Here is a 15,449-nt window from a genome sequence, read left to right on the forward strand (position 1 = left end):
ATTCAATTCAAAATGTGAATGGCAAGAATTATTTTTATGTAGAAATTGTACAGTAGCTACACATTCACAGAAGAGACAGCTTTTTATTAAGCCTCTACTGAACTAAAGTCAGTGTTAGAGCTGCTCCTCCTGAAGTGAGGCTCGATTGTGGCTCAGTGGTCTCGAAACCATTTTGCAGATCAAAATACATTTAGCATTTTTTTTTTTCTTGGAAATCAAGGTCCCAGACTCTGAAGGAAAAGTGGAGAGACACAAAATCTGAGCTGCTTGAGGTTCAGTGTGAAGTTTCCACAGTGGGCGAGGATTTAAGGTATCATGTTATCTGTCTGTGCTGGTCCACTGTGCTTTATCAAATCCAAAGTCAAGGCAGAAGATTTTATAGCACTTCATGTTTCCCTCTGCTGAGAAGCTTTATGGAGATTTTTTCGAGCAGGATTTTATACCATCTCATACTGTTAAAATCTACTTCAATGACTGTGGTCTCACTCTGTTTAATTGGCCATCTAACTCACCTGACCTCACAGAATCTATGGGACATTGTCAAGAAAAAATTTGAGATACGCAGCATCCAAACAGCTGAAGGTGAATATGAATCCAGCATTGGCTTTCTTCCAGGCAGTTCACCTCCATGCCACGCTGGGTTGACACAGTATAATTCTCGCGAAAAGGAGCCTCTGCATACAGAGTGTACATACTCGAGTGTATTTTAGAAAGCTTAAGTTTCTGTATAAAAAATACTTTATTAGATTGTTCTTTCATATTATTTTAATTGTGAGGCACTTAGGTCTAGGATTTCATAATTTCTAATCAATAAATATCAAAGTGAGCAAAAAGTCTTGAGGTATATATCACTCCGAGTAATGAATCCAGCTTTTTGAATTAACTTACTAAATGTACTTTATGAAAAAATATGCTATAATATTGATCCTCAGCAGCTCCCCTCCCCACCCTCCATGTTGTCCACTATTATACATGACTGTTGTGTTTCAAAGCAGTGGAGTAGATTTAGCAACTACAATGAAAATCCCCTGCTGTTTTCGACGCTCATTAACGCTGCAGAATTGCAACAAGCAAAGCAAGGTTCAATTTGTTTCTGCTTGACTGTCTGCATTTTGTCAGTCGTCTCGCTGTAAGCAAGGTGTTTTTTTTCCTGTTTGTTTTCATCAACAAGAATACTGAGTCACACAGAAAGGCAGACGTTAAAGACAAAGACAGCAAAAAGCTGCGGCATATTATATACAGTATGTAACGTACATTCCTCTTTTAGCTTAACCCAGAGCAGAGAGTTTTGGCTGCAACTGTTGTTATAGCAACACAAGCATGCTTGTAGCAAAGCAGACAACATCATATAATTTGTGAGACATTCATTAAGGTCAAAAGTTGATATACGTTCAAAAAAGGATGATAATTGAAGGATCCGGGCAAATCTTGCTCCAAGAGAAAGTTCGGAGGGTTCACACAAAGGAGCAGCACCGCAGAAATGACTCCACACTTCACAGAAAATGACCAGGCAGTGGTCCCTTTTCCTCAATCAACTTCACATAAATTGGTTATTGACTGCCCAACACATCCTATGAACTATCTGGGAGCATGGCGTTATGGGTTTAAGATAGACTGTGAAAGGGCAATTTGACAACGCTCTTTTCCTCCTCTCTCCCTGCCTCGCACCGTTTCTCCTTTTTCCCATGCTGCCGTTACAATGAGTCTCCCCCAGGATACAGCCCAGTAATGTGGCCCACATTTCACTACATTATGGTTCAGTTAAAGGACCCAGCTGCCTCGATGCTTGTCTAAGCATTTTAAGACACACAGTAACAAGAACGTGACACCAAACCTTCCTTTTTGGGGGACTATTTGATTTTTAAATAAAAACAAATAAGTAATCACAGATAGGCTATATCTGTGGATAATACAATCTGCACATACAGCGACACTCCTCTGGCATTGACCTGTATGTCTGTTTCCAATCAGACAGTTGCTTCTCAGCAGAACATCTAAAGGAGATGAATCTGTTTTTATTTACTTATCACCTGAATTTATTAATCACTCAATCGTTAGTCAACAATGATGGTATGTCCATAAAGGGTCTCTGTCTCCCCCTAGTGTAAAGCCCATTCTGTTATCAAATTACATGCAATCAAAGTCAAGGTGTGATTCCTGCTTCTGTCAAACATGACGCACAAGTATCACACCGAGTACGTGCAATGCCTTGTAAAAGCATTGAAACACCTGCAACATTTCTTACTGTTTGTCACATCCCTCAAACTTTGTTGTGTTTTATTTGGATGGACAATCAAAGAGCAGAACGGAAGTGGAAAGAAAATCCTACGTGGATTTCAAAGGGCTTTATACATACAATCTGAAAGGTGGGCAGTCTGTATGTATTAAAACTCATTTATGCTGATGCTCCTTAATAAAGCCCAGCACAACCGTCAGAACACAACTGGTAAACAGCTCACTTCACAGAGTGCTGATTGTCCATCGTCCATCATCAAAATGGAAAGTAATTTCTGTCCATCTATACTGAGACGGAGGCAATGAGGGCATTACCCAGAGAAGCAGTAAAGACTTCCATAGTAGCACTTGAGGAGCTGCAGAGATCCACAACTCAGGTGGGAGGATCTCTAAGTTAGATTATTTTGTGATTTTAACAAAATAAGATAACAAAATATCTTATTTTAAGACAAAATGAGATATGCTCCCCCTACTGATCTTCAGACGATACAGCAGCACAAACTCAAGTAAATCACAGACAAATAAAGCATCATACATGCATGAAAACCTCTGTTGGAGTAATATTTAGTGTATTATCCATTTACTCCACAAACTGGGCTTTATAAAAGTAGCAAGTGATTTTATTTTATTTTATTTTTTATCTGATAATTGAAAGTTAGTCATGTGACGTTCTTTCCAAAGTTTTCATAAGCTAGCTACGTTACTAGAGTTTAAAATTCGTCTTCCTGGATTACATGCAAAACAGTATTAGTTGTGAAAAACTAACTGGCTGAAAACCACCATCTGTATAGTGAAGCAATGTGGTGGCAGCATCATGCTGTGGGGATGCTTTTTTGAGTGAGAGTCTGTGGCAAGGCACAAACAAAGATGTTCACAGATGATCACCCTCTAATCTGAGTGTATAAAAAAATTATAATCTCCAGGTGTGTAAAGCTGTTAGAGTTACTTCAAAGACCTACCAGAGCGAGTTCTTATGTAGGGCTGAATACAAATTCAACTCACATGGTCAACCTATTTGTAAAAAAAAAAAAAAAAAATAGTATTAGGAAAAACATGTCACTCTATTTTCATTTTCCTGTGATACACTATGATTTGTTGGTCTATTTCATGAGATCCCTATAAAATATGTAGAATTTGTAAAGTTCTTGCAACGTGACAAATTCTGAAACAGTTTCAAAGTTGTGAATACTTTAACAAAGCTGTGTAATTATCTTGACAGTAGCTGCATTCCCAACAAACATAAAATAGTGTAAATTGGAAGTACAAAAATAAATTTGGCAGTTTTCAAACAACTCCCGTTTTTCTATAAGGAGTTTTTGCTCTCTGATGATGTGTTTTTCCAACCATATCAAAATAGATGTATTTTGTTAAAACTGCAATGGAAATATTTTCCGCACATCAAGTCATGTGATTAACACATGACTCGTGTTACTACTGGCAAAAACGTCAAAGAAGATAGAAGGAAGTAGTGGGAGGAGCATCGTTTGTTTTAGATTTTTATATTTTTGGACAAAGTGCAGCCGTCCCCACCTGAGCACTAAAAGCATCACACAGGTCACAGAAAGCTGTGTCATTCGAACATGTTGAATCCATAACTCTTCTATAAAATCTGCAACTATAATTTCCACAAAATGCTATGTGTGCAGCATTTTGTGGACATTTTATTTCTTTTTTTTAATGGAAACGCCACATTTGTAAAATTGTGTTTTCTTGACATTAGCAGAATATAGATGAATATTCGTTCATATTTGTAATGAAAGCAGAGCTATAGTTGCGCTTTTTGTGTAATTTACTGATTGCAGCATTTTGTTCCTTTGGTAGCAGTGGACCTTTGCTCCATAAATATTTTAAGAGAGTATATATGTTTTGATAACGGATGCTTTGCAGCAGACTGAGGAAGATTAAGCATGCTGTATAATGATGTGAATCACAGCCACATGGAAACCCAGCATATTGATTAGTGATCAATAGTTGCTTTGCAGGATGTGAGGTTGGTCTGTTGGGCAATAAATTGTTTTGAAAGATGGGATGATAATGAGCCAGTAAAGAGACAGATTTTCCTGCTCGGCTTTTCAGCTTCTTAACTATGTTTCTTGTTTTCTCCCTTCTACTTCACAAAGTCCTCTGTGCAGCACAGTAAGAAGGGATTTTCAAAGCTTTGCACCACAGAGGGATAGAGCGAGCTAAAGGAGGGTATTTCCACAGTAACTCTGCTGCCCAGCAGTTTCATTTTAATGGCTCAATACACAAATGTGAACATTTGAAAATGAGAGCAGAGACATGGAATAATTTCCTAAGAGGAGCGTTTTCTTTTTCCTACCCTGAGACAATCAGTGACGCCCACTCATAATTATAAATCTTCACACATTTGATGCTTCTACAGAGAAGCGTTGTTGACTAGCTCCGCACAAGAATGCCCACTCCACTTCTACAATGTGCAAGCTTCAACCATCTTGATTATGCACTTCAAGCCAAAGACAAATATTTTTAGATTATGACAGGTCTTTCTTTTAGTTTACAAAAGCAGCAAACTGAATCCCTTACATGGTTAAAGGCAGGCATTTGTACTCTGAATCAAGCTGTGCTGATATGTCATCAATAATTAGACTCACCTTTAGAAAAAACAAATGATGTAATGCAGAGAAAAGTAAATTGGGAAGTCAAACCAATTTAGGTAAACCAATTTAGAGGTAGAACGGATAATTGCCCACTTCTGTTGTTAATTGATTAAGTTTAAATGTACTTGCAGATGTAAAACATTTAATAAAATAATTGTTTGCAGCAGTCACTTCTGGCGTAAATTTGCAAACTTCAGTAAAAAAACAATACACTCACCTTATTAAATACATCTGTTCAACTGCTTGTTAACAGAAATAGATAATCTGCCGATTATTTGGCTGCATCTCAACATATTTAAGCATCTAATTGAGGTAGAGATGACTTGCTAAAACAAGGAGTCGACATCCATCTCTGAACACACCTTGAAACAAACTACAATTTTAAAACAGTGCAGAAAATCATCATCATTGTTTACACCATCTCCTTCTGTTGGCCCAGTAGAACATCTACCTGAGGAATCCAAGTGAATGGGAGAAATCCTTGGACTGGGATAGGGAGGTGATGGCAAGACTACTCCGGACCAGAAGTTCAGTTGAAAGCTGAAGCCTTTTCTTCCAAACAAAACATCCAAAACATCCAAAGGACGTAGGAGGAGGCATCAGGAGTCGATGAACTACACTTTTGAACTCCAATTCCAAAAAGTAGTTTTGGCACAAAGGCACTTTCAATCTTCAAAAGAACAACACATCCACAGTATGGTGGCACAAGCTACATGGCCTTGAGTTGCTTTTGGAATTGAATTTAACATTCAAACAAAAAGATAACTTCACTGGAGTGATTTTAAAATTTTTCAAAATATTTGTGGGGTCACCTGAAGAAGCCTGTGGATAATTTCAGATGTGGCATGCTGAAAGAGACTACCAGCTGTGCAAGCAGGTGTCTTTGCATGGCCAACCAGATTGTTACAACTTTGTTATCGTTAATGCCTGCCACTAAGTAACTGTACAGGATATATGTCACATTGAAGGCGGAAAAAGTTTTTAAATTCTATTGTTTTGTGTTACTCAAGTACTTAACTTAACTCAGTTTTTTTAAATTTAAAATAGATACTTTCTTCAGAAGCTGCACTTTGCTTATTTGTTGCCGTCAAGAACGTTGCCTCACTTTTAGATTAGAGACTTACCTTCAACTCCAGGCCCACACAATCTTCAAAGTCATTGGGTATTATAAAAACATAATTCATACAGATTAACACATCATTCAGGCACTTATACAATCTTGATCAGCAGCTAAATTATACCTGGACAACTTTGAAATACCTAATTTCCACTTAGGTTTACTATAATTAAACTTTAGGGAACTTATGTATGCCATACAAATGAATCCTGGGCCTTTATTGTATATGCTTATCAACTTTGCCTTTATAGAGATATTATTGTACCCTTGAGGAATCATTAGCATAAGGAGCAGAAAATACGTTAAAGGGTCTGACAAATGAAGAACTGCTTCAGACAGCTGAATGAGATGCTGATCTTCTCAGGAATATTAATCTACAGACATAAAAGCCTTCAAAACGTTTTTTTTGTGGTCGTGCATTGGCCGATGCTGGAAAACAACTGGGTAGGGGAGGTGGGAAATTCACAGTAGTTTAAAGCTGAATCCATGTTTTAAACAGGCCTCTTTTCACTGTATACCCTCACAAGCCCTCCTCCCTATCCATCTCTGTTATCCATTTTCCCGACCCTCATTTCATTCAACTGCATTTTAAACAAGAGGCATCTTTGATTAGCAAGACAAAGAGCATGCCTTAAATAAAAAGACCATTTACAAGTCAGACTCCAAAAACGACACGATGAGTAAGGGCCCTGCTCTTTAATTCGCGATGAGAGGATGTAGCTGGCCTGAGCACAATGACGCAGCAGGGCCTATTGTTAGTAAAATGAACACCTGGCTGCTGGATAAGTGCTACATCACTGCCGTGTTTTCAACCACACCTCAGGCTTGTCATAAAAACTGGCACAAAGCAGAACATTACATTGCAGGCTGCATGAATTCAAATATAGCTGTACTCAAAATCCTTTAAAAAAATAAAAATCTAATCCATCAAATTAATGTTATTTCCTCAGAGCAGAACTGCTGTTAATGAAACATTATTAAACGTGGTTATACCAAACTTGAGTAGAGAGAGTTATGGCTGTGCATTTCCAGCAGCTTGTATTGATGCTATTCTCTCAAAAGTTGATCAGGGAAAAGGCGATAGTCTTTTTCAAGAATAACTAGATCAATGAAAAGCCATCTGCTTTATTACCTTTTGCTGAAAGTGAAGCAGCAGTTGACAGATACCCCACTGACATTCCCGTTCAGAGAAAGCCCCATCACATTTGAACACAGTCTCTTAAGCCAGTCATCGGTGATAACAGACACGATTCATCAAAGCCGATCATTGGAAATATTGGGTCGTTCATCCAAGCAAGATAATATTCTCAGTACTGGAGTGAATAAAACCTATTTAATTAAACTCTTCAGGTCTCTTTCAGCCCAATGGGCTTAAACTGTGGAGGATGAGGTTACAGAGAGGTTCTAGCAGAGATAAAAGCTGCTGTCCTCCACAATTATTTCACGAGAACTGCTGTACAAACTAATTGCTGGAAGGTGAACCCACCCAGTCATGATCCTTTACAAACTTTAACAGGCTTCCCTCCATGAATTGAGTTCCATTCATCTTCCTTCAACTCTGTGCAGCCTTCCTGCCCCTGCTGAAGGAAAGAACCCCGTGGTTTATTAACACAGTACGACTGGTATGATAATACAATGGAGGAGGCAAGCTAATTATTCCCAAAAAGTAAGAGAAATACAACTAAAAGCAGCTAAAATGATTCTTGGCTTGAAGTGAGAGCACCCATAATTGGAGCTAAGCTGAGATTCTGTGAAGACCCTGAAGAAAGTGAACAGAGAACAATTGCTACTGGCTAATTTTGTCTTAATCTGCTTATTGGGACGGTGGATGTAGTAAGGACCTCACCCCAAGCTCAACCTCACTCTAGCTCCACGCTTGCAGCCAGGACTTTGTCGTCTTTTTCGTGTTTGTTGGGTAATTAGTTTACTAGAAAGACTAACTCACTGATCATATTTGGTAAAAGGAATAAAAGAAAGAAAGAAACAGTACCTGGGCTGTACTGTGCCACTGACAACAGAAAAACCTTGTCCTGAGGACTTGAAGCAAAATATTTGGTTGGTGTTTGTGACTGTGTTCTGTAGTTCAGACACCATCAAATACATCACCTGATGCCAAAGAGCTTGAAATTCATCTCATCTGACCGCATCACTTCCTCCCTATCCTTCTCTGAATTACTTAGACGTTAAGACAGGCCTCTTGTTGGATACCTACCAGTGAAGTAACGAGTACAGCGAAGGTTTAATTGGGTATTTCTTTACAATCATAAATAAAGGAAGCTCAAATCATTGATGGAAATGAGGGAAGATGGTAAAAGTAACCACAAATACAAAAATTTAACCTAATTACCTTTGATAGCGCTATAGGACAAGTTTCAGTAAAATAAACAAAACTTTGGTTTTCTTTGCCTTTAACCACAACTTTTGGCTCACCAGGAGGGAAAGAGAACCGGACGCCAAACCCCAGGTAGCTTCACAGAAAAAAAAAAAGTATAAAATGTATAACAGGAATTTGACCCTGCAGTGCAATTATGTGAACTCCATATAAATGCTGAGGTGGAATGGAAAATTAAATTGATTTGATAAGGAAACAATATATTAATGCTTCTTGCTGCAGACACATGCTATTTTCTTGAAGCAGGTTCCGAAACCAAGTTCAAATTTTCTCACCCCCAGTAAATCTGACCCCTGTGCCTTAAAAATGGCTCAACTAAGTGGAAGTGATACAGGCTAGATTGGCATTGTTTTATGCTGCTGTGGAAGCCCACAAACAAAGAGGCCTGATTGAATACTGCTCAAGCAGAATTCGACTGAAAAATAAAAGCATTCCTGATAAGGAAAGAGTAAACAAATTGAGCTTAATCAACTTCTCTATAGTAATTAACCTTTTGACATTAAAATGCAAATATACATTTTGCAGTTTCTCTGCAGAAAGAACGTTATGTGAGTAAATTAAATACCTTTCACAAACAGCTTCAGTTTCAGGCTCTTTTCTTTTTTTATTATTATTTCTTTTCCGTGACAATTTAACAACTAGAAATGAAAGGAAACAATGACACAGCTGGAAGAAAATTACAGAAACTGAGTTCATTTAGTTATGACAGCTGGAGTTTCACACTGTCTCATTCAGTTTTTTCTAACTAAATGAGACTCAAAATTATTAGACATTTTTCACAAACGTTTTGAGCAGCTTGTTTACTGAAATGTAATATTTTCTCTTTTTCTTCTTCTGTCGATATCATAATTCACTGTACGATATCCAGTCTCCAGAGGGTCGGAGACTGGTTATGTATTCTGAAATATTATTATTCATTCTATAAAATGTTGAAGTGATGTGGGGCGCCTTCTGGAACCCTCATCCCTTTAAAAATAAATTGCCTACAATACAGTCAGCTACAGATGGTTGCTTTAGCCAGAACTTAAGAGTTTTCAAAAAGTATTTTGGTTGCACCTCTTGACAGCTTGTTACAGTTTCCTCAATGGACATTATTCTGTTAAGTCTTTCATATTGCTAAGTTTTACAATAAGAAATCTGTAGTGTGTAACCCTGCGTCAATACAAAGTTAACTCATGCTTTGGTGGTTTAAATTCGTAAATAAATTAATGTCATGGAATTTAGTGTGAAACCTTAGATAGTTTTTTCAGAAATCTATCGGAATAAAAACAGCTCTGCTAGATAGGCAGATGGTTTGAAGCAGAGGGCTTGAATGTTGGGAATTTTAAAATACTGCATTATTTTGTGTATGTTCTTAAAAATTCTAAATGATCATACTTTATATGAATCAACATCTAACAAAATAGATGAAATGAGGCACAAAATAATGCATTTAATTTGGAAATTTAGTGAGCATAAAATCTAATTGTTCTGCATTTTATGCAAAATAACTGTTAAAGGTAGCGGCATTATCAGGCCATCACTTTTGAATTCAAACTTATAAAAAAAGTGAAATAAAGAGACTGTGTGCTTGTATTGAACGCACCACGTGTGTTTGTACTGAAGGCATGTCTTACTGACAAATCATATATACAGACCCATTAAGTTATTAGAATGTTACTTAAAAATCCATTTATTTCAAGAACATTATTACTAGGCATTATATAGACTAATTACAAACAGACGGAGGTTTGAAAGCCTGTATTTCTGCTGATATTTCTGCTAATTATGGAGATTGTGCACTTACAGTTAATAAAAACTTTACATTGAAAACTAGAATATTACAACAGACCAATTTTCAACTCAGAAACGTATACTTAATGAAAAGTATATTTAACACCTTCTTTAAGGTTGTTATTGCCAAGAGGTGCTTTTAACCTGGCAACGAGCCTCATAAATAGATAGATAGATAGATAGATAGATAGATAGATAGATAGATAGATAGATAGATAGATAGATAGATAGATAGATAGATAGATAGATAGATAGATAGATAGATAGATAGATAGATAGATAGATAGATAGATAGATAGATAGATAGATAGATAGATAGATAGATAGATAGATAGATAGATAGATAGATAGATAGATAGATAGATAGATAGATAGATGGTGATTCATGTCATTATTCAGTTACTCAACTGCAGATGTGCCTATGAGTATCAACTTTATGTTTTTTGATGTGAAGTAACAGTTTGGTCATAAAGAGAAAACAAAAATGAAAACTTTCATGTTTAATTTTTTTTCTGCTTTGTCATTTTGCTTGCTTTGTGGTAAAATGCTGCAAACAGCTGCCTGTTGAGCAAAAGGCTAGGAATGTCCAAAACAACAACTTATCAGTGGATATTCAAATCATTTGCATCAAATTATTTGTAACCATAACTAAGCATAGTCCTGTCCATCATCTCTGACATGCATTCGAAGCTCTATGCTTTATTTTACAGGCACAAGAGATTAATTAGTTGGTCAGTTTCAGTGGTATGTGAAGAAGCTCAGTTGGAGCTACATCCTCAGGCATAAGTCAGTGGAATAAAACATCACACCTCTTAAGGTGCGGGCAGAGAGTACGGTTTATAAAATCTCAGTATGTAGGCATTTAAAAGTGTAAAAAAAAAAAAAAAAAGTTCATTTCTTGGGAGTAAAATTATTGATCTACTGAATGTGTGAAAAGAATTCAATAAAATATTTGCAGCAAAATTTAGAGTCCAAAGAAAAATAAAAAAATCTGGCAATAAAAAACACATGACCACATTATTTACTATGCACAATGTTAGAACCTTTATTGACTTAACTTAAAATCACGTGTGCTTTCAGACTAAACTTTAATCATATGGGTTAATAATATATGTTCTTCAGATATTATTTATCTTTAAACCAAATATATTTATGTAGAGTGGGAATTTCAACATATCAAAATGTCTTAAAGCATACATGCTTAGGGAAAGTTGTTGTTATCCCTGTGCTAAGGACCGAAAAGCTCACAACGGTGAAACAGACAAAAGTAATACGAAGTAAAAATTTACTAAAAATGAACCCATGAAAATTAGACAAGGTAAAGGGTGACATGACTTTAGATTTCTCAGTATGACTGACTGTCTTGCAATATCGTCTCTGTTATTTTCATAACTGGCAATGATCCAACATTACATGTTGACCTTCTTTTAGAACGTTGACTGGGAATGTACAGCAACAGAACGGGTAGAGGCAGTGCTGCAATACTCTGCTCTCCCCTTAACTCTAAATAACTCTGGTCATGGGCATAACTTCCTTTTGCATCTCATTAAGAGGACTTTAAACAATACAGATCGTATAACATAAACTCATATAGGATTTTGGATAATTTTTTTCCCTTAAACTTAATAATGAAGTGAAATGCATAGAACTAACTCACATCATCCTGTACCACACCTCTGACCGCTGCGCTGTGCAGTTGGTTGCAGCTAAGTAAAAGGATTTAATAAGGCATGCTGCCTTGCTTGAGTGGCTGAGTTAAATATGAGTCTTATGAGGATGTTGTGTCTTCAGAGTAAATTGCATTATTTAATGTTTGCGTCTGAAATATGGTGGCTAAAAAAGCAATTATGTTTCTGCATTTTATTCGAAAAACATCAGTGTATCTATGACAATGCTTCGCAAAGACACTAGTGGATCCTTAAAATAAAAACACTTCCTGATTGATTCATTTCTTCCAGTGTGTTTAGAAGCCACGTTTAATGATAAATGTTCATGTGAGAATTCAGCTAAATTTTTATTATGTGAATGTATAGTATGTTTTAGGCAGAATAGATAGCAATGCATCTGATATGAAATGTTTAAACTTAGTCATGAATGTGTGCCTCAAAAATTCCTTTGCCTGAGGACTTAAAAAAAACTTCAAATCAGTCAAACATGTGACATTAACAGATATTTAATAAATTAACCCAACAATGTATCCCTAGAGAAGATTGCAGTTATCCACATTATTGGGTTGATGTTATTTGTACATTTAAACATAGATTGTTTAATCCCTAACATATTTTTATGATGGTTTATTTGCTTTGATTCCCACAGTAGATGAAAATAGAAGTAACAATGACTGTTTATGTACTATTACAATTCATGATAGCAGAAAATATCAACTGGAGAGTTGTTCAAACTGGGGCCACTGAGTCATTATCCTCACAGTGTTCTTCCTATCTGAAATAGTAAAGCCCCATGCTATTATTTCAGGATCAAAAGGGCTACCTCAACACCAGGGCTATTTTCTGGTGCATAAAGTACATATACAAAAAGGCACAAAAAAACATAACCCCAGAAACCTCCCGGAAAGGGTTCTTAAAATGCAAACTTTCCTTATGTTGCCCTAGAAATCAATCTGCACATGAACATCTCTGCCCACTTCTTGGCTTTATTATAAGACATTAATTAACTGTGATGGCTGTGAATACCCAGCCGAGTGACAGCCAATAACACATTACATAGTGAGGACTTCTGTCACCCACCACTCCACCAAATTTAGAGCAGTCTCAAGCAGAAGTACACCAACACAGCCATGCCCAAATAGCTCTATGACAGAGGGTCAGCTTGAGCAAGCTATGCCACAAACACTTTGAATCGTGTATCTTCCCTCAGACCACTGTGCTGTACTCCATCCTTTACCAGACACATTTTTAAATGCTTCAAAGTGCTGCATGGCCAGCAGCACTCAGTAAACAAGCTCCAATAACACAAGGCACAAAGTTTATTTTCATGCGTACACAGTGATGTTGGGAGGTTTAATGCTAACAGTAATAACTCCCCCAGGCAGTTCCTGCTTTATTGTTACGCAACAGTAGATGTCTGAATTAAAAATAAATGTTTATTTGTCTATTTCAGTCTTTATTGTAGCTTTTGAGACAGTGATATTCTCATGGTCTTTCTTATGGGGTGTTATTTCTTAACTATTCATGGCCTCCCTCCAGCCTCACTTGGCCCCCTGCCCATCCCATTGTCTCATCTCCTGCTCCCCCCACCCCTCCCAACTCTTTCAGTCCAATTTCTGCATCCTTTTCCCATCATCTCACGTCTTAAAGCATTCATATGGCAGCAGATATAGCTATGACAACTGGGTCTGATCAAAAGACAAGACAACCCCCAATAAATGTTAATACCCAAGCTGCAGCCACATACAAAAGTAAAAAAGGAATTCTCAATTATGAGGAAAAGAATCTCCACTGAGAGATGTTCAAATATAACTGTGGGATTTTGTACAATGTTAAAAAAGAGGAAAGAAGAGAGTCCTTAGTAAAAATGAGGCATTCTGCACTAATATAATTATGACAGAGTGAGTATGCCATGATGGATACAGACAAGAAGAAGAGATTCAAACAAAGAAAAGGAACGAGACAGCATGATGGTTTTGAAGCTGACACGCTCCATGGTTGAATGTAAGCCATTAGCAGGTTGCCTCAGGACGGGGGTTTGGAGTCTAAGAAGCCAACACTTGGGATTGTCAGCTCTCCCAGGGCAAGGAGAACTCTTTCCTGGTCCACACTCCTTATGTAAATACAAATCACAGCGTCTGAGTGTTTTGAGATTAATTTAATCTAAAATGGAGATGTGATGCCTGCCTGATATTCAGTATATTCAAATGAAAATGGAAAATGAGATGATAGCCATATCTATAAAAATAATTTTAAAAATTCAAAAGTCTCAAACATGATTTTGAACAAGTAACTGTAGTGTAGAATGGTCTAGTCCGGTTTAATCAACCTAAGCATTTTAGATGTTGTGTTGTGTTGAACAAATGCAACCCTGGCTCATTAAAACCTGTGAAATAACTGTTTGATTTAGCCGTAGCAGGGATTTTTAAAGCAAATTATGTATTGTTAGTGGCTAAAAGTTAGCTTGTTATGGTATTCTCTTGGAGTAAACAAATTGCTTCTGTGTTTTCAGTTTTTTTTAATTTATTGAAATCCACAACATTGCCACTCAAGGGGTTTACAGTGGTAGAGGATATAGGGATGAAAAATACTCATTTGGGTAGATGCACATCATTTGTCATATTCTTGCTATTGCCTAAACGTTTCATAGGTCAACGTAGTAAACATCCAGGCTTCCAGCTGAAACTAACAACTTTTAAAGATTTTTACTGCTGTCTTTCAGTTATAGGCTGTTATTTCTTGTACCTCCAGTATGCACATTTGTGCATTTTTATCCATTTGCAAACTCAACCTACACAACTACCAAAAAAAAAGTAATGGATAACTTGGCAAATAAACGAGCAATTCCAGAAAGAGCAAGAAGGTCAAACGTAGTATAGCATGTGCATATAAAGCATTATAAAAATGTGTGAGAAGTTTTAATTTGAGGGACCATGCTTCATTTGGACTCTGTGATATTTCTGGAATGAGTTGGGTCTTTTGCTGCATAATACTCTGGGTATGCTTGCCTTCTCCACCTTTCCTGTGTTTACCAATACATCCACAGAAGTTTATGTTCCCAAGACATCCTCTTCATTAGCAGAGTCAGCAGTAATGGTGACTAATAACAATGATCAATGTTGAATTATGCTGGTTTTGGTCACACCTTCTAGCTTTGAAAACTGCAAAAATAAATGTAGTTGTTTCCACTACAAGCTCTCTCTATGCAGCATTCAGCATGACCTTCACTACCAAATGAAACAGCTGCGGCTGTAGCTGTGGATCTATTGAAATTAATTAGAGAAGAGCTCTGTAGTGGCCCAATAATAAAGGTCAAAGGCCTTTTATGGTAAATCTCTTGATAGTCAAGTTGTGTAAGAATTTTTTGTGGGATTGTTTTGTGACTTAGCTACAAATAACAGAAATAGTTTTATTTAACCAAATACTAGATTTAGCATTCCTCTCAATCAATAGTCTCAAATTCCAGTTCTCAATATCCTGAAATTTTTAGATGTCTCTCTGCTTCAGCACACCTGGCTCCAAACCTCATTACGACCCTCCAGGCTTATTCCTTGACCCTCTAGTTACCGCTAAACACTAGGTACACTAACAGTAGCCATAAGTTACTCTGAATCCAAGAGCATTTGAAAATAAGCAGTACCTTTCTT

The sequence above is a fragment of the Xiphophorus maculatus genome, chromosome 18, assembly GCF_002775205.1.
Source record: "Xiphophorus maculatus strain JP 163 A chromosome 18, X_maculatus-5.0-male, whole genome shotgun sequence".
NCBI lineage: Eukaryota > Metazoa > Chordata > Actinopteri > Cyprinodontiformes > Poeciliidae > Xiphophorus > Xiphophorus maculatus.